This window comes from Petaurus breviceps, unplaced genomic scaffold (genome assembly GCF_028583685.1).
Source record: "Petaurus breviceps papuanus isolate PSGF00001 unplaced genomic scaffold, PetGlider_PUasm1.0 37, whole genome shotgun sequence".
Taxonomy (NCBI): Eukaryota; Metazoa; Chordata; class Mammalia; order Diprotodontia; family Petauridae; genus Petaurus; species Petaurus breviceps.
In genome coordinates this window covers 88,186,317-88,209,791 of record NW_027186296.1, presented here as the reverse complement: position 1 = coordinate 88,209,791, position 23,475 = coordinate 88,186,317, and the positions used below count along the sequence as shown (strand labels likewise).

Genomic DNA, 23,475 nt, shown 5'->3' with positions numbered 1-23,475 from the left:
CCCCCCCCACTCTCCTGGAGGTGAGATACCCTATTTAGTGTGTATTTCATTCCCTCCTCAAGCCAAATTAAATGGGAATAAGGTTGACCCGTTCCCTTTTGCCTTCCTATTCTTCCCCTCCATTGTAACCATTTTCCCTTGCCTCTTCTATATAAGATAGTTTACCCCATTCTGTCTCTCCCTATCTCCTCTCATTATATTCCTCTCTCACCTTTTAATTTCACATTTTAAGTATCATCCCTTCCTGTCAAATTGGTCCTGTGCCCTCTATCTATGTATACCTGTCAACATATATACACACATTCAAATATGTATTCATATGCCCATATATATATATATTTCTATTCCCTTCAACTACTGAGAAAAGTTTCATAAGTTACAATTATTATTTTTCCATGTAGGAATGTAAATAGTTCAACTTTGATAAGTTCCTTATGATTTCTTTTCCCTGTCTACCTTCTCATGCTTCTCTTGCTTCTTGTATCTGAATGTCAAATTTTCTATTCAACTCTGGTTTTTTCAGCAAGAGTGCTTGAAAGTCCTCTATTCCACTGAATGACCATATTTCCCCCTGAAACATGATACTCAGTTTTGCTGGGTAGGTGACTCTTGATTTTAATCCCAGATCCTTTGACCTCCGAAATATCATATTCCAAGCCCTTCTATCCCTCAGTGTAGAAGCTGCCAGATCCTGGATTATCCTGACTGTGTTTCCACAATATTCAAATTGTTTCTTCCTGGCTGCTTGTAATATTCTCTCCTTAATCTAGGAATCCTGGAATCTGGCTATAATATTCCTAGAAATTTTCTTTTTGGGATCTTTTTCAGGAGGTGATCTGTGGATTCTTTCAACCTCTATTTTGCCCTCTGGTTATAAAACATCAGGGCAATTTTCTTTGAGAACTTCCTGGAGAATGATTTCTAGGTTCTTACTTTGATCATGGATTTCAGGTAGTCCAATAATTTTTAAATTATCTCTCCTGGATCTATTTTCCAGGTCAGTGGTTTTTCCCATGAGATATTTCACATTGCCTTCTATTCTTTCATTTGTTTGGATCTGTTTAACAGCATCTTTATTTCTCATAAAGTCATTAGCTTCTATTTGCTCCAATCTAATTCTGAAGGAATTATCCTCCTCATTGAGCTTTTGAGATTCTTTTTCCATCTGGTAAATTTGGCTTTTTAAGGCATTCTCCTCATTGCCTTTTTGAGCCTCTTTTGTCATTTGAGTTAGTCTATTTTTCAAGGTATAATTTTCCTCAGTCAGGCTGTTGACTTATTTTGTAATTTTCTTGCATTGTTCTCATTTCTCATCCCAATTTTTCCTCTACTTCTCTTATCTGCTTCTTAAGGTTCTCTATGGCTTGTAACCAGCTTGTATTTTCCTTTGAAGCTTTTGGTGCAGGAGTTCTGACTTCACTATCTTCCTCCTGTTCCATGCTTTGCTCCATTTTTTCCTCAGAATAGGAGTTTAATGTTGGAATCTTCTGTCTGCTTTGTTTCCTTTGCCTGGTCATGTCGCAGCTCAGTCACTTGACCCCTGGGCTTTTTTCCACAGTAGGACTCTGCCACCAGACAAGGGAGCTTTTGTCCCAAACACTGGGGTTTTCTCAGTTGCCAGAGGTATTAGATGGGTGCCCTCTCTCAGGCCTCCACATGCTCTGGCAAGCTGGATATACACCCCAGGACCTCCACCCTAGACTGCAATCCAGATCCAAGCAGGATAAAGCAAGAACGATTACCTCTCAGACTGGTGCTTGGTCCCCCTACACTCTGCAGGCCAGGAACTGAAGCTGCCACATGGTGCTGGCTGGCTATGCTGGTGTCTCAGTGGCTTCTCGCCCCGGGGGCAAAAGCCACTCACTCCCACTTACTGGTCCAAAGTCCAGACTGCGCTGACCTCTCACTTTGTCCTTCGCATCTATGTGTTGATAAATCTGGAAAAGGCCACAGCTGCTGCTGATCTGGAGTCCGTCTGGCCCACACTGATCAGGCCTGCCCTGGGGCTAAAGCCTTGGCTCCTGGAGGATTCCTGCCAGCCTGCTGGGCTGTCCTCAGCAGGAGGTTAGCTTCTCTGTGTCATTTTGTGGGTTCTGCAGCTCCAAAGTTTGTTTAGAGTCCCCTTTTTACATGGATTGGGGAAGGTGGAAGCAGGAGCAGCGGGGAGGTCCTGCCTCTACTCCGCCATCTTGACTCTGCCCCCTAGGCAGACTGAATGACGTGATCTTTAAGGTATAATCCTACTACAGCCAGAATCAGGTGGGTATTAATAAGAGAAGACTTCCTGGAGGAAGCATATGCAGATTATTCCTACATTTCTATATTTAGCCTATCACTAAGGATCACATTTCCCTAATCAGTTCAGTACACTCTAACGTAAATTACATTATTTTACAGGATGCTGAAATGGACCAAACAGCCCCCTTATTCTACAGCACACAGCCGAAACACTAGGCTTGATATGCTGCTTATGATTCATAATTTCATTTGCCTCAGCTAAGGCTAACTTCAGGAATATGTCCCAGTTCTGATGCTTAGGCATCATCATAGACTGTCGCAGAAGTCAGAATGTCAGAGCTACAGGGAGCCTTCAATATCAGTTTCATGTCCTCGTTGCACAGAGAAGAAAACAGCCCCTTCTCCTTCTCCTCTTCCTTTTCCTCCTCCTCCTTCTTCTCATCTTCATCTTCTTCCTTCTCTTCTTTCTCTTCCTCCTCCTCCTCTTCCTCTTTCTCCTCCTACTAAACCCAAAGGGCTGCATTGAGAAAAGAAATTTGTGAATTGTAAAGCACTACAAAAATGTGGGTTATTTTTCTCCCTCTTATACTAACAAACAAGGTCTTGACATCCCATTTTACCGTCAGTCAGTTCATAAGCATTTATTACATTCCTACTAAGTGCCAGACATTTAAACCAGGCCCTGGAGATAATGACTCTGTGCAACTCAGCCTCACTTAAATACAGTTCATGTGCAAGTCAAGACATCACCCTGTGATGTCATCGGTCCTCTTGGAAAACAAAGGACAGACAAGAACAACCATCTCACTCAGCTCCTATGGATTTTTATGCAGATGACATATATATATTCAGCCTTTTCTCTCTCTCCTGAGCACCATTCTCACATCCCCAGCTATATAAGGGACATCTCAAGGTGGATGTCTCAGAAATAATTCAAACTCAATGTATCCAAAACAGAAGTCATTAACTTTCCCCCTGAAAACTCCAAACCCAACCTTCTTTGGAATGTCCTTATATCAATTAAGTATGTCTCCATTCATTTGTGTTATATGAATAACACCATAATCTTGGTGTTATCCCAGAGTCCTCTCTTGAACTCATGCCATATATCCAATCAATTGCCAAATCTTGCCATTTCTACCTCCATTGCATATATATCAAATCAATTCCTTTCTCTGTACTCACACTAATTTTATCCTAGTTCAGGCCATCACTTCCTCTCTTCTGAATTGTTGCTATAACCTCCTAATTGGTTTCCCTGCTTCAGGTATCTTCCCACTCCAAACAACTACCTAAGTGATTTCTAAAGACACCAGGATCACCATGTTATTTCCCTGCTTAATAAACTCTGATGGTTCTCTGTTCCATGGAAGATCAAATATGAACATCATCATTTGGTATTCACAACCTGGATTCCACCTGCTTTTTCAATCTTACTATACATTATTCAATCAAACAATCAAGAAGCATTTATTAAGCATCTGCGACATGCCATCCTTCTTTGTGCTAAGTGCTAGAGATATGAAGACAAAACTGACTCGTCCTTGCTTTCAGGTAGCTTACATTCTAATCTAACCATGCATATTTGTAAGTCTGTACATAGGATAATTGCCAGTTTCTGTCAAAGGTAAGACATGAACACAGATTTTCTTGGCTCCAAGGTTTTCTCTCTAGTCATTACACTATACAATCTTCCACTATTATGTATATTTATACACACATATGTATGCAATATTATGTATAAATGATTAGTATGTTTAAAATTAAGGTGTTGGGGAGGTACTAAAAGCTAAGAGGACTAAGAAAAGAAAGACTGAGGTGTCACTTGATCTGAGTCTTAAAGAAAATCACCGATTCTGAGAAGTTGAGGCACAAAGGTAGAACATCTTAGGAATGAGGGATAGCTAAGGAAAAGACATGGAGATGATAGATGGAGGGGTGTGTGTGTGTGTGTGTGTGTGTGTGTGTGTGTGTGTGTGTGTGATAGTGAGGAAGCCAATAGGACTAGATTATAGTGTTGAGAGTGAAGTAATACCTAAGAAGATTGGAAGGGGGGATTGTGAAGAGATTAAATATTCCCCTCCACATACACTGTGGTCTAGTCAGACTGGTCTTTTTACTGTTCCTCACATGATACTCCATGTTTGTTCTCCATTGCTTTGCACCAGCTATCCACCACATTGGAATGAAGTTCCTTCTCACCTCTCCCTTTTTCAATCCATAGTTTCTTTCAATCTCAGCTCAAGCACTACATGAAGCCTTCCTTGATCACTGATCCTCTCCAATCCATTCTCCCATTATTGTCTTTCTTCCAAAATTAGCTTGTTTCTATCCTGTACTTACCAACATGAGTAGAATGTAAGCTACATTAAAATGTAAGTTCCTTGAGGGCAGGACTGCTTTTTTCTTTTACTTTGTTTTCCCCAAGCACCTAATGTAGCCCCAGGCATATAGTAAGCACTTAATAAATATTTGGTAGTTGATTGATTGATTGATTGACTCAAACAGTTGAGGCAGAGCTCCAGGCCACTTGAGTATTTCATTGGGAGCATGTAGGGCAGCCAGGCATCTTCATCCAGGTGAAGAGGGTAGCTGACCTGGGTGAATCTCTAAATGCTGACTTTAATGTGATGGAACATGTTGACTAAGGGGGTTTGAGGAGGACTCTTGACAAGCTACCCATGGGAATGGCAAGAGGGTTTCCTAAGAGAGGAAGTGGCCCTGCTTTTCTGGCAAGCTGAGAAACAGGAACACACTGGAGCTGGGGGCAGGGTGTCAATTTTAAGCATTATGGGTCAGTTTCTCTATGTGATCCCACTTCCCCTCTCATGCCTCTCTCTTACCACCTCATGTTTCCAGTTTCTTTAGTTCTCTCATAAATGTCTTCCTGAAGTACAGTAGGTCAGGGGTAGTATTGTGGAATTGTGGAAAGAAACCTAGGTTTAAGGGCAGACTCATAAGATCCAAGATAGAGGAGCCTCAAAAGCAACTTAGTTCAAACACGTCATTTTATAGAGATGGGGCCTGAGACCCCCTGAGGTGAAGTGACTTGTCCAAGGACACACAGGTAGCAAGCATCAGAAGATTATTTGCACCTCAGATGGTAAATGACTTTTGAACATTTCACTGCTCTTCACTGAGACTCAGTATCCTCATTTAATACCTTATAGTATTGTTGTAAATTTCAAAAGATGTCATATTTGTGAAGGCAATTTTATAATTGTAAACTGTTACGGATAATTCTCTTTATGCCCTTCCCTTTGTGTTTGTTTGTTGAAAGAACGAGGGAACAGACCCTGGTGCTTTGTGGGTGGGCCTTGCTCCTGCTCCTAGGCAAATGAGACAGAGAACCAGAGGGTGGGCAATACAGACTCATTTTTAATATGCCTAAGGAGAATTAGGGGAATAAATTAAACACACACACACATGTGCACACATGTGCACACACACACACACACACACACACCACTCCAAAGAGACAAGAAGACCAAAGAATATTACCTTCAAGTCAGAATACTTGGATTCCAGTTCTGACTATTCTATTTACTTACAGTATCACTGTGGGCAATCCACTTCAATCCTTTTAAGCCTCAGTATCCTTCATCTGTGAAACTTGCAATACCCATCCCAGCAAAGTTAATTTAAGGATCAAATGAGAAAATACACATACAGTTTTACATAGGAGAGAGTTGTGATTGCTATTTATTTTTTTAAAAATCAGCCAAATGTCTAAAAGAAGAGTTGACCTTCCCAAGCAGTTCAACCTCAGTCTCATTTTGTTTTGAAGTATAAATTAAGTTCTGTTTGGGGGCTGGGGAAGGGAAGATGTGAGAAGAGGACAAGATTAGTTTCATATCAGAATGTCTGGCCTTTAACCAAAAGTTCAGCTCCCACTGACCAAGTGATTCTCTTCCCGTTTCCAGGAGGTGACCTGGGACTGGCACCACTGCAAACTGCACCTAGGGCCATGTGCCCAATGGTCACACAACCAAGTTCCAGCATCACCAAAGGCTTCTCTTGAGCCAGGCCTTTTAGATGTTTATTCAGATTGGAGTTTCCTGACCTTTGGCAGCTCATATGTCTTTAGTGACTGTTTCTAATCAATGGAGAACAGTGAGATCAACAAATAATAAAGTCCATTTGCTAGTTGCTCACTCATTTGTGACATTTAATTAGAATAATTGACCTAAACTGGTCTTTTTCTCCTACCTGAATTAAAAAATACATCAATGCACCCCAATGCAGGGAAGGTATTGTCCTTTTTTGTTTTTAATGAGGTTTTAAGTAAAGCCCAATATCAAAACACCATATAATACTTTTATCTCATTGAAGACATTTCATGCTTATTAAAATATTATTGCTCTAAGGCATATTTTGATTTTCTGCTTAAGAGTGTGTGCAGAGACTTGCTATGGAGTGAATAACAAAGGAACCTTAAACGTGGAAAAAAAACAAACCTCACACACACATGAAAGATAATATGTTGGCTATTATTCTCAGTATCATTTCCCCAGGATTATGTCTTTCCAAATATAACATTGGTTTAAAAATAAAAAGTAGTGTACGGTAATGGAACACTCTTCCTTTTCTTGGGGTGGAGGGGCCCTGTCGGTGGCTGGCCTTGGTGTCACAGCAATAGGAATAGTTTCTCCCAGCCTGGAGCTGTCACAGGCCACTGACTGCCCTGCCCTGTAACCTGGGTCAGGGATGGCTAGCGCTGAGTGTGCGGCACCTCCTCCCTGAGCTCTCAGAAGGTGAGGGAAAACATCCCCTTTGCTTGCTTTGCCCCCAGAGATGAAAGCCTTGAAGAAGCTGAGGAGCAATCTCATACAATTGCCAGATGATCAGCCGCTTTTTGATATGTGTCCACTTGTTGGATGTCTTTGGGTCAGGGGCACAGAGAGCAGGAGGGGGAGTCTTTCTTGACTGTGTGTCTCTTAAGGCAGATTCCTCTCTCCATTCATGGCCTCTCTCAGATTGCTGAGAGTTGCTAGACTGTTGCTTTGGCTGGGGAAAATTGCTATCAATTGGGAAGGCCACTTGGCAATAAATTTAAACTCCTTTTAGGATGGCCTAGAAGTACAATTTAAGTTTTATTGAAGATAATCAAAGCTCATTCTGAATTGATCCTCATAGAGTGAGATAACATTCTCTAGTCAAGGGAGAGTAAAACATTTACATAAACAGAATAAATCAGGTAGAAGCAATGTTCAATCCCAGCTGATCCATAGAAGCATGGAGCTGAGAACAGCCTCCTGGAAGAGTGGATAAAACCATGCAAAGATGTTGATTTCTTCCTTGTTGTCATTTCTTAAAAGGGGAGCCTTTCTTGGATTATTTAGACCAGTTAGAGCTAGTTTTCATTAGTACCTCTTAGCAATCTGATCATTCCAGGTTACCCACAAGCATTTCACTGAATCACAGAATCAGAAGACATCATTTTCATCTCACACCTATCAGATTGACAAAGATGACAAAGAAAAAAAAAACATGGCAATTGTTGGAGGGGCTACGGGAAAGCAGGTACACTAATGCATGTTGGTGGAGCTATAAATTGACCCAGGAGATATCACTTCTAAGTCCATAACCCAAAGAGGTCAAAGGAAAAGGAAAAATATGTACAAAAGTATTTATAGAAGCTTTTTCAAAGTTTATTTTTTTTTCAATGAACAAAAATCTCTTTTTCTCCTCACCACTCACCTTGGGGAAAAAGAAAAACAAAACTCCTACAATAAATATGCATAGTCAAGCAAAACAAATTCTTCCATTGGAAATATGTATGTGTATATGTGTGTATATACACATATGTATACACACATATATACATACACACAAACACATACATACATACATATACACACATACATACACACATCCTGAGTCCCTCACTTCTCTGTCATGAGGTGGGTAGCATTTTTCACATGGCTTCTCTGGAACTGTGCCTGGTTATTGAACTGATCAAAATACTTAAGTCTTTATTTTTCTTTTTTCCTTTTTATGAAATTTTAATCATTTTTTGCTTTGTTATTACTGAATATTAAATATATAATAAGAAAAGAAAAAGAAACATGTTAACTTAAATATTGAAACTTAAATACCTAGTAAGAAAAAAAAAGCATGCCATGTACACAGCAGAATGTAAGAGATGATTCAAAATATATAGCAATAAATTTCCATTTCAAGAAGGTCTATATAATAAGTACTATGCATTGCGTTGAGAACTATCCATCTTTTCTTTGCTTTCTTTTGTTTTCTACTGTGCACTTTTTTACTTTGTTCTTCTTTCCTCCTGCCTCCCTCCTCTCCCCTCCCCTATTCAGGTTACAATTAAGTTCAGATATATTTAGATTTGGATATAGATATATAGAAAAAGTATACTTATATATACATACATACATATATAGACATATACTTTCCCTAACAAATTCTACTTCTGATCTTTGTTTGTATGTTTGTGCATATCTCTTATTTCCCATCCCTCTTAACTCTTCTCCTTTATTTCTACCTTCTACCTTGCCCTTCTATTACTTTACCTAGCCCCCTCTAAGGATCCCTCCCTTATCCTCCCATTCCCTAAAATCTAAAGACCCTTCTGTACCCCCATTTAACCTATTCCTTCACCCTCCCCTCTAGAGAGCCCTCCCTTATCCTCTCCCCCTTCCCTATCCCCTTAGCATTTTATTTCTTTCTGGATTTAGAAGACTTTTATACTCATATATATATATATATATGTATACATACACACATACTTATATGTGTGTATATCTATCTATCTATCTATCTATCTATCTATCTATCTATCTATCTATCTATCTATCTATCTATCTATATCTATCTATCTACCCATCTATCCATCCATGTCTTTATATATGTATTGTTCCCTCTTTAACCCATTTTTTATGAGAGTAAGGTTCCAGAACTACCAGTCCTCTGTCTCTATCTAATTCCTCTGGGACTGTTCTTTATCTTGCACCTCATTTGTATAAAATAAATACTCTTTTTAACTGTTCCTAAATAATTTTTCTTTTTAAAGTCATATCATAATCAGGTCTACCTCAATCTTTATTACAAACTACCCAACTACTAATAACAATCTTAGACATACGTTTTACATTTTACATACCTAAAACAGTAAACAGTCTGCCTGTAATGAGTCCCTTATAATTAGTCTTTGGTATGTATCTTATATTTCTCTTTGCTCTTATATGCCAAATCTTCCATTAAGTTCAGTTTTTTTTTAAACAAAGTTCTGAAAGTCTGACAGTTCATTAAATGTCCATTTTTTTCATTCAGGATTATGCTTAGCTTTGCTCAGTATGATATTTTCATCTAGAACTCCAGTTCTTTTGCTCTTTGATATGTAATGTTCCCAGACCTGCGGTCTTTTAGTGTCACCACTGCTAGGTCTTATGTGACTCTCATTGTAGCACCACGATATTTAAATAGCTTTCTTCTTGTTTTTTGTTTTTTCTAAAGCAATCAAGGTTAAATAACTTGTTGAAGGTTACACAGCCAGTTATTTATGGGTATGGTGCTGAGTATCTGAGCCCAGATTTGATCCCCAGGTCATCCCAACACTGGAGCCAGTGCTCTTACTCTCTGAGCCACCTGGCCACCCCTAAGCAATTGGGGTTAAGTAACTTGCTCAAGCTTACACAGCCAGGTATTTATGGGTGAGTGTTAAGTGTCCGAGCCCAGGATTCAATCCCCAGGTCATCCTGACACTGGAGCCAGTGCTCTTACTCGCTGTGCTACCTGGCCGCCCCATGCTTTCTTCTTGTTACTCATAATATTTTTATCCTTTAGCTGGGGGTTTGGGAATTTGACCATAATATTCCTATGGATTTTCCTCATGGGATCTCTTTCAGGTGAGGATCAGTGAATTTTTTCTATTTCTACTTTCCCCTCTTGTTCTAATGCTTTGGGACAATTTTCTTTAATTATTTCTTGTATTATTGTAACCTAATTCTTTCTTTGATCATAACTTTGAGGTAGTCCAATTATTCTTACGTCTTCTCTTCTTGATTTGTTTTCCAGATCAGTTGTTTTTTCTATGAGATGTTTCACATTCTCTTGTATTTTTTCATTCTTTATATTTTGTTCTATTATTTCTTGATCTTTTATAATTTTGCTGACTTCTCCTTGCCCAATTCTGATTTTCAAGGAGTCATTTTCTTCCTTATGATTCTGCAATTCCTTTTCTAATTGGTTGACTTTCTTTTTTGTAATCTTGTTTTTCTTGGATTGTTCTTTTTTTTTTTTTTATTTTTTCCCCAGTCTCTCTCATTTGATTATTAAAGTCTTTTTAAAGTTCTTCTATGAATTCTTTTTGAGCAAGTGACCATTTGACATTACTCTTTGGTGTAGAAGAGGTTTTCTTTGCTTCAGTATCCTCCTCTGAAGATGAACCCTAGTATTCTCTATTCCCATTGTAACTCTCTATAGTTGAATTTGTTCTCCTTTGCCTATACATTTAAAAAAATTTGTTGTAGCTCAGTTTTTATAATTACCGCTAGTCCTAGGGTATGGGGGGTGGGGGGGTAGGGTGTGGGGGTGGTGCCTCTAGCCTCATATCCTTCAGTTCTCCTGTCTGGCTTGGAACTGGAACCAAGACCTCCAGTCTCATCTAAGGGCTCACTGAGAGTGGTGTCCCAGACCCAATGCCTCTTCACTCAACGTGTGTGTGCTGGTTCCTTCTTGATCCTGGCCATGTGTCCACAGCTTGGTCTGTTGTTCCTTGCCAGCAGAGGTTCCCTCAATCTTCCCTAGCTCAGAGCCCAGCACCCTTGGCTGTCCCTGGGGAGGGTAGGGTAAAAGTTCATGTGGCTGGGGCTAAGGCAGCGTCCCAACCAGCTAAACCCAGGGCTTGCCATGTGTTGTTTAAGCAGAACTAGGATCTAGTTTGGAGGAGTTTACTCTCCACATGTATCAAACTTCACCCTGGAACTTTTCTCCAGATCTCTGATTGTCCCAGAGGACCCATGTTATGCCCCTACTCTTACTTAGTATTCACCCCAAGGTGCTATTTCATGTCTTTTGTGGGGGAAAATCTTAAGAGACTGGAATTTTCTGACCTACTCAATCATCTTCCCAGAATTCTCTCCTCCTTTAAGTCTTTCAAAGTTGTTTGTTTTTACAATGTTTCTGTTATTGTATAAATCTTTCTAGTTTCAATCATTTCACAATATATCAATTCAAACAAGTCTTCCCAGGTTTCCTTGAAGCTATCCCTTTTATAATTTCTTACAGCACAGTTAGATTCTATTATATTCATATAACATAATTTGTTCATCCATTTCCCCAATTAATGGACACATTCTTATTAATAATAAAAAAACTCTTAATAGTTCTTGTTGTCAGTAGTTTTAAGTAAGCTCCATTTTGTCATATACTCTCTAGTGTTTATTTTTTTGTAGGAAAGGGTGCTGCATTTTTGTCAAAGGCTTTTTCTGCATCTATTATCAAATGGTTTTTCTACATTTATTCTGCAAATGATTTCTGTTGGTTTTGTCATTGATATGGTCAATTATGCTGACAGTTTTCCTAATATTGAACCAGCCTCACATTCCTGGCATAAATCCTAGCTGGTTACAATGTATGGTCCTAGTGAAATATTGCTGTAATCTCTTAGCTAGGATTTTATTTAAAAATTTTGCATCAATATTTACTAGGGAAATTGGTCTCTAATTTTCTTTCTCTCTCTTGGTTCTTCCTGGTTTGGGTATCAGAACTATATTTGTGTCATAAAAGGAACTTGGTAGGACTACTTCTTTGCCTGTTTTTCTAAATAGCTTATATAGTTCTGGGATTAATTGTTCTTTAAATATTTGATAGAATTCACTTGTGAATCCACTTGTGAAATAAATTCCCGGGAACTTTTTTTTCTCTTTAAAATTTTTTTTTTCAAATGCTTTATTAACTTCTGATTTACATCATTCATTTCCACCAGATTTTGAGTTACAAATTTTCTCCCCATTTTTCCCCTACCCCCCCAAATAGCAGTCCCACAGGATATCCCCTCCTCCAATCTGCTCTCTCCCATATTTTCTCTTATACCCCTTTTGACTTTTCCAGTGGATCTCTATGTCCCAGTGCCTGTATATCTTATTTCCCAATTGCATGTAAAATAATATTGATAATAGTACATATATATATGCATATATAGATACACACACACACACAAATATATATATATGTATATATATATATACATATTTGAATACTTGATTTTAAAACTTTGAATTCCAGATTCATTCCCTTCCTCCCTTGTCACCCATCCTTACTGGGAAGATAAGCAGTTCATTAAAGGATGTACATGTATGGCTAATGCAAAACAATAACATAGTAGATATATTGTAAAAGACTGACTATATTTCCCTCCCTCCTATCCCACCTCCCACTTATTCTATTCTCTACTTTAATCCTATCCCTTTTCAAACGTGGGTGCTTCCAACTTCCCTCCTCCCCAGCCTGCCCTCCCTTCCATCATCCCCCCTCTCATCCCCTTCCCCCCCTACTCTCCTGGAGATTGAGATACCCTATTTAGTGTGTATTTCATTTCCTCTTCAAGCCAAATTCAATGGGAATAAGGTTGACCCATTCCCTTTTGCCTTCCTATTCTTCCCCTCCATTGTAACCATTTTCCCTTGCCTCTTCTGCATGAGATAGTTTACCCCATTCTGTCTCTCCCCATCTCCTCTCATTATATTCCTCTCTCACCTCTTAATTTCACCTTTTAAGTATCATCCCTTCCTGTTAAATTGGTCCTGTGCTCTCTATCTATGTATACCTGTAAACATATATACACACATTCGCATATGTATTCATATGCCCATATACCCTCATATATAGACATATATATATATATATATATATATATATATATATATATATATTCCCTTCAACTACTGAGAAAAGTTTCATAAGTTACAATTATTGTTTTTCCATGTAGAAATGTTAATAGTTAAACTTTGATAAGTTCCTTATGATTTCTTTTCCCTGTTTACCTTCTCATGCTTCTCTTGCTTCTTGTATCTGAATGTCAAATTTTCTGTTCAACTCTGGTTTTTTTCAGCAAGAATGCTTGAAAGTCCTCTATTCCACTGAATGACCATATTTTCCCCTGAAAAAATACTCAGTTTTGCTGGGTGGGTGACTCTTGGTTTTAATCCAAGCTTCTTTGACCTCTGGAATATCATATTCCAAGTCCTTCAATCCCTCAGTGTAGAAGCTGCCAGATCCTGGGTTATCCTGATTGTGTTTCCACAATATTCAAATTGTTTCTTCCTGGATGCTTGTAATATTCTCTCCTTAATCTGGGAATTCCGGAACCTGGCTATAATATTCCTGTTTTTTAAAGTGTTATTTTCCTCAGTCAGGCTGTTGACTCTCATTTCATAATTTTCTTGTATTGTTCTCATTTCTCTTCCCAATTTTTCCTCTACTTCTCTTATCTGCTTCTTAAGGTCCTCTATGACCTGTAACCAGCTTGTATTTTCCTTTGAAGCTTTTGGTGCAGGAGTTCTGACTTCACTGTCTTCCTCCTATTCCATGCTTTGCTCCTTTTTGTCCCCAAAATAGGAGTCTAATGTTGGAATCTTCTGTCTGCTTTGTTTTCTTTGCCTGGTCATGTCACCCCTCAGTCACTTGACCCCTGGGCTTTTTGCCACAGTAGGATTCTGCCACCAGACAGGGGAGCTTTCGTCCCAAACGCTGGGGTTTTCTCAGTTGCCAGAGGTATTAGATGGGTGCCCTCTCTCAGGCCTCCACACGCTCTGGCAAGCTGGATATACACCCCAGGATCTCCACCCTAGACTGCAATCCAGATCCAAGTAGGTTAAAACAAGAGCAATTACTCCTCAGACTGGTGCTTGGTCCCCCTACACTCTGCAGGCCAAGAGCTGAAGCTGCCACATGGCACTGGCTAGCTGTGCTGGCACCTCAGCGGCTACTCGCCCCGGGGGCAAAAGCCATGCACTCCCACTTACTGGGTCCCAAAGTCCAGACTGCACTGACCTCTCACTTTGTCCTTCGCATCTGTGTGTTGATAAATCTGGAAAAGGCCACAGCTGCTGCTGATCTGGAGTCCCTTGCGCTGGGCTGTGGCTGGTCAGCCCTGGGGCTAAAGCCTTGGTGTGGGGTTGGGCTCAGCTCCCAGAATGCTGGGCTGGCTGATTTCTGCTGGTCTGCCAGGCTGTCCTCGGCAGGAGGTTAGCTTCTCTGTGTCATTTTGTGGGTTCTGCTGCTCCAAAGTTTGTTTAGAGTCCCCTTTTTACATGGATTGGGGAAGGTGGAAGCAGGAGCAGCAGGGAGGTCCTGCTTCTACTCTGCCATCTTGGCTCTGCACCCCCCCCTCCCCAACTTTTTCTTAGGAAGTACATTGATGTCGTCTTCAATTTCTTGTTCTAAGATTCTATTATTAAGTATTTTATTTCTTCTTTTGTTAACCTGGGTAATTTATATTTTTGTAGATATTCATCTATTTCATTTAGATTTTCACAATTATTGGCACATAATTGGACAAAACAGATTATTACAATTGTCTTAATTTCTTCTTCATTGGTGATGAATTTACTCCTTTCATTTTTGATACCATTAATTTCGTTTTCTTTCCTTTTTAAAAATCAAATTAACCAATGGTTTATCCATTTTATTTGGAGCATTTTAAAGAGTATTTTTATATGGCTAATGGTAGCTTGGATTTCTTCCTTTGTAAATTGTGTCCATATACTTATGAATTAGAGAATGGTTTTTAGTCATGGATGGTTCTCTATATATCATGGGAATGAGATATTTATCAGAGCAACTTACTGCAAAGACTTTTCCCCATTTGCTTGTTCCTTTCTAATTTTAGCTGCACTGAAAAGGTTTTGGTTGTGCAAAAACCTTTTTAATTTTACACAATGAAAATTATCCATTTTGTTTTCTGAGAGCCTCTCTATGTTGTGTTAGAGCAAAGAATTAGAAACTATACATCAGTGGAGGGAATGGATGAATAAATTATGGTATATAAAAACAGTGGCATATTGTTGCACCATAAAAAAATGACAAAAAGGATATCTTCTGAGAAATCTGAGAAGACACATGAATTGAAGTCCAGAGAAGTGAGCAGAACTAGGACAATTTATTTAATACAACATTACCAAGAAAAGAAATTTGGAAAGATTTGAGAACTCTGATCAATATGATAATCAATCATAATCTCAGAGCACTGATGATAAAACATGTTCTCCACTTTTTATCAAAGTGGTGATGGACTCAAGATGCATAATGAGATGAGACATACATTTTGGGGCACAATCAATATGGGAATTTGTTTAGCTTGATAATGCCTATTTGTTACAAGGATTTTTCTTTTCTTTCCTTTTTTATTGGGGTTAGTAAGATAGGAGGAAGAGGGAAGTAGTGGTAGGGTTACAAACAAAGAGAACAAAAAAATAAAAGAATAAAAGGAGAGTTATTGAAACTTTTTTTAATGTACAGGAGAGAATGGCAGGAAGGACAAAAGGAAACACAGAGAAGCAGGATAGCTTTGAAAGTTATATGCTGTGAATGTAATGGACACTATTGTCCTATATGAGAAGATGAGCAGGCAGATTTCAGAAAAACTGGAAAGCCTTACATAAACTAATGTTGAGTGAAGTGAGAAGAACCAGGTCACTGTGCACAGTAACAACAACATTGTGTGATGATCAGCTTTGATAGACAGCTCTTCTCAGCAATACGATGATCCAAGACGATCCCAAAAGACTCATAATGGAATATGCTATTCATATCCAGAGAAAGAACTACAGAGTCTGAATGCAGATTGGAAGCATATTTAATTTTTAATTTTTTAAATTAATTTTTAATTAATTAATTTCTTTTAATTTTTTTTGTTTTTTTCATGGTTTTTCCTTTTGTTCTGTTTCTTCCTTCACAACATGACTATTGTGGAAATGTCTAATGTGATTGTACATATAAACTATATCAGATTACTTGGGGGTTGTCTTGGGGAGGAGGGAGGGAAGGGTCAGAGGGAGAAAAATTTGGAACACAAAATCTTATAAAAATGAAAGCTAAAAACTATCTTTACATGCAACTGGAAAAAGTAAAATGCTATTTAAAAATGAGTTATTATGCTGAATTTGTTGTATATTTAAAAGGAAAAACAAAATGTAATAGAGGTTCACTGTATCATATACAATCCTCCTTTTCTGTTCAGCTTTGTATGTGGAAATGTCTATTTTATTTATTATTTAAGTTCAAAGCAGAAAAAAAATTAAATGGAAATGACTTCAGGAGTCAGAGAGATGAACCTGTATGTGACCAATATCCCCTTTGGAAGTATTACCAACAAAGAGATATCTACAGGAGAGAGGAACCTGTGGCCCTATAGGTCCTTAAGTTCAGCCCTTCGACTGAATCCAAACTTCAAATCTCCTTTGTTCTGTGCAGTTTAGAGTCAGTCAAAGGCCATGCTTGAGGACCTAGAGGGCCACATGAGGCCTCGAGGCCACAGGCTCTCTACCCCTGAATCTAATCTCTACTTGAAAACTTCCAGTGAGGGAGGACTTTGTCTTTGTAAGGCAGCTGGTTCCGATTTTGGATAGTTCTATTTATTTTGAACATATTCCTTATATCAAGCCCAAATTAATCTCTCTGCAATTTCCACTCATGGTTCTCCCCTCTGTCCTTGGGAACCAAGGAAAACAAGTGCAATTCCTCTTGTACACAGCAGCAGTACCTGAAGAGTGCCATTCTTCTTCTCTAGGCTAAATACCCCAGGTTCCTTTAACTAATCTTGCATGATGATCTTCTCACAATCAACTATTTATCTTTGTGTAAAAATCCAGAGTTTATACAGATGACATGGAAAAAGGTCCTTCCTTTGAGAGAATTTAAACTGTAGTTACAGAGATAAGATATATGCAAGACAAGGTAACTAAGAATACCAACCCATTTATGCTAAGTGATAGAAATGGGTAAGTTATAGCACTCTGTCTGTAGAATAGGAAGGGGAAATCAAAAACTTAATCGAACAAATAAGTATACCTACAGATGAGTAGGGTTCGGATGAGTGGAAAAGAAGGAAAGAAAACTTTTTAGATAAAGTCACTAGTGTGAACAAAGTTTGTGTTAGGTGGGGAGAGGAATGGTTTGATGTAGAGGAGGAACCCTAGGTTTTGAATGAAAAGGTCTAGGTTCAAATCCTGACTCTGATCCTTACATCCTGTGTGACCTTAGGCAAGTCACTTCTGTAGACCTCAGTCTTCTTAGCTGTAAAATGAAGAATCTGGGCAGATCTATTAGGTATCTTCCAGCTCTAAATCCTGAGATTAAATGCAAGGTGTTTTTGGGGGATTAATGATAATTCATTTGTCATTTTTAGAAATTTAACTGATGGTTACTGGTTTTAAACACCACTGATTGACTGATTTTTTAAAAATGTGAGGTGGTCAGTTTTTTGTTCATCCAGGCTTACTCTCTGCAACAACATTGGGCAGATTTCCTGCACACACTCCATCAGGCCCACCTGCTGCCAAATAACCACCTTCCATGCATTGCTATGGAAGGCGGCAGGTCTAGAGGTTTCATGGAAGTACAAGGGCAGATAGAAAACTCAGAGGCCAAGTTCCTCAGGCCCACAGAGGAGACGCACATATCACTTGCATTTCAAATTTGCTCCGATGGCCACTGTCCAGAGAAACTTTATTTCTGCTGAATAAGAGCCATTAAGAATTCTCTATTCCTTTTTAATGAATAAGGGTCTCCAGGAAACATTACCATATTGGTAATGGGGACGGCCTGAATGATATAAGTAGATGGTCTAAAAGCTAGAGGTTATGACTTAATGATCTAAGTACCAGTTTTGAAATATTTAAACTCCCCTGGAACCACCTAAAGTCAAGGAAGAGAAAATGACTTCTCTGAAACTGACGCCTCCCGCCAGGTCGCACGGAATAACTACAAGGGTTCTTTTGAGAGGCACTAACCCTCCCATGGTCCCTGAGGCCCCCGAGGCCAAAGGTTCCAGGGCTCCCTTGAAGAAGTCCTCCACTGAGAACCTTTCTGCTGCTTGACAAGTTTCACGCAGTTCATCAGCACAGAGTTTTAGCCTCCACCACTTCTAAATCCCGGAGGGCTTTCATCCATGGGGGGCGAAATGTGGACCCTGAAGTTGGCTGGCTGGAAGGAAATGAAGGAATTAGCTGGGTTTGTGGTCCATTACAGTTTTTACGTATTATGTTTCTCCTCTTTCATTGAATGTAATCTGACCCACCAGGGTGTGAGACTTTGGGGATTTTCAAACCTGCCACACATCACAATGTGCCCCTCCTCCACTCCTGAGAAAACTGGAGCCACTTTGCGATAGACTTGCCCAGCATTTGATTGTATGGAACACATCAAACAGCCCAACTCTCCCTTGTAAAAGTTTTACAAGAAAATCATTGAAGACCAACAATTTTTCTCTCCTCCTTCTTAAATTCCAAACTCCGGCCGATATTCTCGATTCCCACACTTTGGTGTTGGACAGGCGAGAGCACCAGCCTTTTCAGCACACACTGGCGGAAGCAACAGCCCCTGGATCATTAGAATTGCAGTCCACGGCTTGTGGGATCTAGTGATTTGGACATATTTTATTTAACCAGCTTAGTAAAAGGTAATATTCAGCAGCTGTGATCTATAGCAGAATTACAATTTTCAGGGTCAAGGAGGGATTTTGATATTAGGAGGTTGGGCAGAATTGCTGCAAAATCTCATGAGCTGTCGTTAAAAATAAATGAGAAAATAGGTTATCCAAGAGTCATTGTAAGGGAAAAATCAATAGGCAGTGTCTATTCACTTGGGCTATCAAAATCCTTGAAATTTGAACAAAAGTTTCACGTTTAGTGTGCTGTAGGTTTTGAAATATCAGTGCTGAAGGCTCCGTGGGTACAAATTCATTGTGCTATGCATTCCAACGAGGGAAAGCTTGTGAAGTTTCTCAGCTCCCTATTAAGATGGGAGAATATCTCAGTGACCAAATCAGGCAGGTAAAACATGAGGGCTTCTTCTGTCCTTTCAGCTAATTCCACCAGGCAGTCAACAAACACTTGTTAAGTTTCCCCTGCACCAAGAAAATCATACTTAGCATGATGAATTCTTTAAGTTCCTCTTTGCTTTCCAAGGGACCTGTTCATGCGGTGATAGGGGAGGGGCTGGGGTGAGTAGGTGGTACAGTGGGAAAAAACATTGACTTAAGACTTTATAGAAGGGACCTCGGAGCCCATCTCATTTTTTAAAATGAGGAATTGAAGACCAGAGAATTTAAGTGATTTGCCCAAGGTCACACAGATCGTAAATGACAGGGATGGGATTTGATATTGTAGGCTCTGACTCCAAAATCATTACTCCTTCCATTGCACCATGGCTACCTCTCAAGGTTGAGGTCTGGGTCTACCATTATTGGCTATGTGACCTTGCATGAATGAATCACTTCTCCTGTCTGATCCTTCCTTCATCTGTGAAAGAGCAGGGTTGAATGAGATGCTCCCTGAGACCCTTCCAGCCCTGACATCCTGAGAATCTGAGTCACAAGATAATCCCTCCTGCACGACTTCCAGTGCTTTAGTCCAAAGAAAATGTGGGAGCCAGTACTTATATAACACGAGGGTCACAGATATTAGGGAACATTTATTTTGGCCAGGTTGGTCAGAAACTGTGTTGTTGATGTTGTTTAGCCTTTTTCAGTCATGTCCGACCCTTCATGCCCCTGTTTGGGTTTTTCTTGACAAGGATGCTGGAGTACTTTACCACTTCCTCCTCCAGCTCATTTTATAGATGAGGAAACTGAGGCACAAGGTTAAGTGACTTGCCCAGGGTCACACAGCTAGCAAGTGTCTGAAGCCAGAATTGAACTCAAATCACTTCTCTAAGTCTGAGTTTTTTCAGTTGTCATTTCTTTACCATATTTCTCACTCAGTCACTCTCTTAGCAGTCTTGTTTCATGCCCAGTTATTGTTTTCCTTCTTTCTTGTGTTTTTTTTTTTGGAAAAGGTGTAGTATACATATCTGAACCTTGGATAGTACCATAGTACCATAATTTGAAAAATGGTAGTCATTACTATAATGCTAACTGCTATTGCTTATATGATCTTCAGTGTTTATTGAGTTTTGTTATATAATGTACTGATTCTCATCCATGAATATATCAACTGCACCATTTCGACCAGGGAAAATGAGACCTTTGGAAAACTAACCTCTCTTTGCCTTAATTTCCTTGTTGGCAAAATGTATGAATAGGGTAGTCTTGTTTATCTGAGCCCTCATTCATCTATCTGGTTCTCAGGTGGATCAAAACATGCTTCAGTGGTCCCTCACTGCTTACTGACTAAAGTACAAGCTCCCTAACTCAGCATTCAAGGCCCTCAACAGTCTAGTTCTGATTTTCCTTTCTAACCACATCTCCTAAGTCACCTCCCCTCCCCTTTTATGCCCTCTACATTGTAATGAGCTCACACCACGCCCCACTTCCTTTTCTCATCTTTGTCCCACCAATGGGGGTCTTTGCTCATTCTATCCTTTGACATTTAATTCATGTGTCTCCTCTTCCATGAAGTCTTCCCTGACCCCCTCTCAAATTTCTTATAGCACCCTGTACATCTCTCCTATGTGGTTCTAGTCAATATTATAGTTATCCACAGTGGTTTGCTGTTTTTTTTTCCTTATCTGGTACACATTCTGGCCAGTAATTGATACATTGAGACACTTGTCAGAAGTTGCACACCTGACCATGTGTTTCAGCCTTAAATGTGAAGCATCTCTCATGCCTGTGCCATTCTCACCACTCACAGAGCCACAATCTCAGTTCCAACCGTCATCATCTCTTGTAATAGCCTCATAACTGGTCTTTCCTTCTGCTCTCCCCAATCCAATCCTCTCAGGGGGGATTTTTCTAAAGCATCTGACTATGCCGTCCTTCCTGTTCAATGAGCACCCATAGTTCCCCATTACCTCCAAGACCAAGTATTTGTAATATTTTGGGAAGTTGGGGGGGGGATTTAAAACTCTTCACAACATACCTTTCAAATATCCCTCCACTTGCCTACCTAGCACACACAGAGATTCATCTACACTGACCTCTCTTGTCTCAGTGCCTTCTCACCCTCTGTCTCTCATGCCCAGAATGCACCACCCACTCATCCTCTCTTGGTTTGTTCAGCTATCTTTTAGACTCAGCTCAAGGCTCACTTTTTGCAAGAGGCCTCTTCTGGTACCTCCCCTCACTTCCACCAGCTGCTAATGGTTTCTCTTCCATCTACCAATAGTAACTAACATTTATATAGCATGTCCTGTATGTCAGGCATTGTGCTAAGTATTGTACAAATATTTCATTTGATCTTCACGACAACAGTGGGAGGTAGCTGCTGTTATTATCCCCATTTTACAGAATCTGAGGCAAAAGAGATTATGTGACTTGCCCAGGGCCACACAGCTAGTAAGTGTCTAAGGCTGAAGTTGAATTCAGGACTTCCTGGCTCTGGGCCTGCTGTTCTATCTACCCAGCTGCCTCAAGTCTATTCTATAGATATCTGGTATGCAACTAGTTATTTATATGTTATTAAAAATGTATGTTGAGGGGCGGCCAGGAGGCTCAGCAAGTAAGAGCACCAGCTCCAGTGTTGGGATGACCTGGAGATCGAATTCTGGGCTCAGACACTCAGCACCACACCCAGAAATAACTGGCCATGTAACCTTGAGCAAGTTACTTAACCCAGATTGCTTAATTAAAAAAAAATGTATGTTAGGAGCAGCTAGGTGGCACAGTGAATAGAGCATCAGCCCTGGAGTCAGGAGGACCTGAGTTCAAATCCGGCCTCAGACACTTAACACAAAAACTAGCTGTGTGACCTTGGGCAAGTCACTTAACCCCAATTGCTCTACCTTCCCCCTCCCCCCCCAAAAAGAAAAAAAATATATGTTGCCTGGAGGCTGTTTCTGTCTTGGTTTGACATATAGTAAGTGCTTAATAAATGCTTGTTGACTGACTAATTGGCCTGGAGGACCATCTATGCAAGGGAACAAAGGTGCGATCATCATACTTGGGGTTATTGAAAAAAAGGCATATAAGTTGTAGGGAGTTAGAGAAGTATGAGTTATCATCAAGGATGGAATGAGGAAGACTGGAAGGAACTTTAAAAGATCATCCTCTTGCCTTCAGGAGAGCCCAAACCTGACTAATTAGCCCAGACTTTCAGACCTAGTTTTAAAGATCTTTTAGTGAACTTATTTCCATCTCATCAAGTCTTGTGGACTTGTAGTAAGGACTAGGTCTGAGGACAGGTTCTGCCACTTAACTTTCTCTTTCTTTCTTTCTTTCTTTCTTTCTTTCTTTCTTTCTTTCTTTCTTTCTTTCTTTCTTTCTTTCTTTCTTTCTTTCGGAAAGTAGGGAAATTGGGATTAAGTGACTTGCCCCAGGTCACATTGCTAGTAAGTGTGTCAAGCATCTTAAGCTAGATTTGAATTCAGGTCCTCCTGACTCCAGGGTCAGTGCTCTTTTTACCATGCCACCTAGCCCGTCCCCTGTCACTTTCTTAAATTGTGTGATCCTTAAGGAGTTGTTCTCCCTCTCTGTGTATCTGTTTAGGGAGGAGATTGAATGCTATCATCGAATCATAGAATGTCAAAGGTGGAAGGCACCTTAGGACTATCTAATCCTAAACCTTAATTTTCCAAATGAGGGCAGGGGATGTCTCCAGTAATTGAATGCTATGTTCAAGCTCACATAGCAAGTTAGTGGCTAAACCAGAATTGGATCTGGGGCTTTGGATTCCAGACTCAGTGTTCTTTTTACTATGCTGTCATTGCCTCTTTTAGGTATCTTCCAACTCAGACTTACTGTAATTCAGAGACTATCTAAGAAATCTTCCCATTAGGACAGGCTTTCTTTTATCTGACTTCAGTCCTTCTTACTTAAATTTGAGTACCTTTCACAAAGGGTAATGTTCTCAGAAGTCATCTAGCATTTATTAAGCTAATAATAGGATCATATATTTCTAGCTAGAAGGGACTTCATGGCCCAACCACTTCATTTTACAAATAATAATAATAATGATAGTTACATTTATACAGCCTGCAAAGTACTTTACATAAATTTTCTCAATTGATCTTCACAACAGCCCTGTGAGGTAGACACCATATTATTATTTCCATTTTATAGATGAGGAAACTGAGACTCAGAGAAGTTAAACAATTTGCCTAGGGACATACAGCTAG

The 23,475-nt window shown here is 39.6% G+C and overlaps 1 protein-coding gene across 1 annotated transcript in view; it reads right to left on the bottom strand.

Moving 5' to 3' along the window:
* The window catches only part of TCF7L2 (transcription factor 7 like 2), a 460,229-nt gene that overhangs the window by 392,118 nt on the left and 44,636 nt on the right, over nucleotides 1-23,475 (bottom strand). The window lies entirely within an intron of this gene.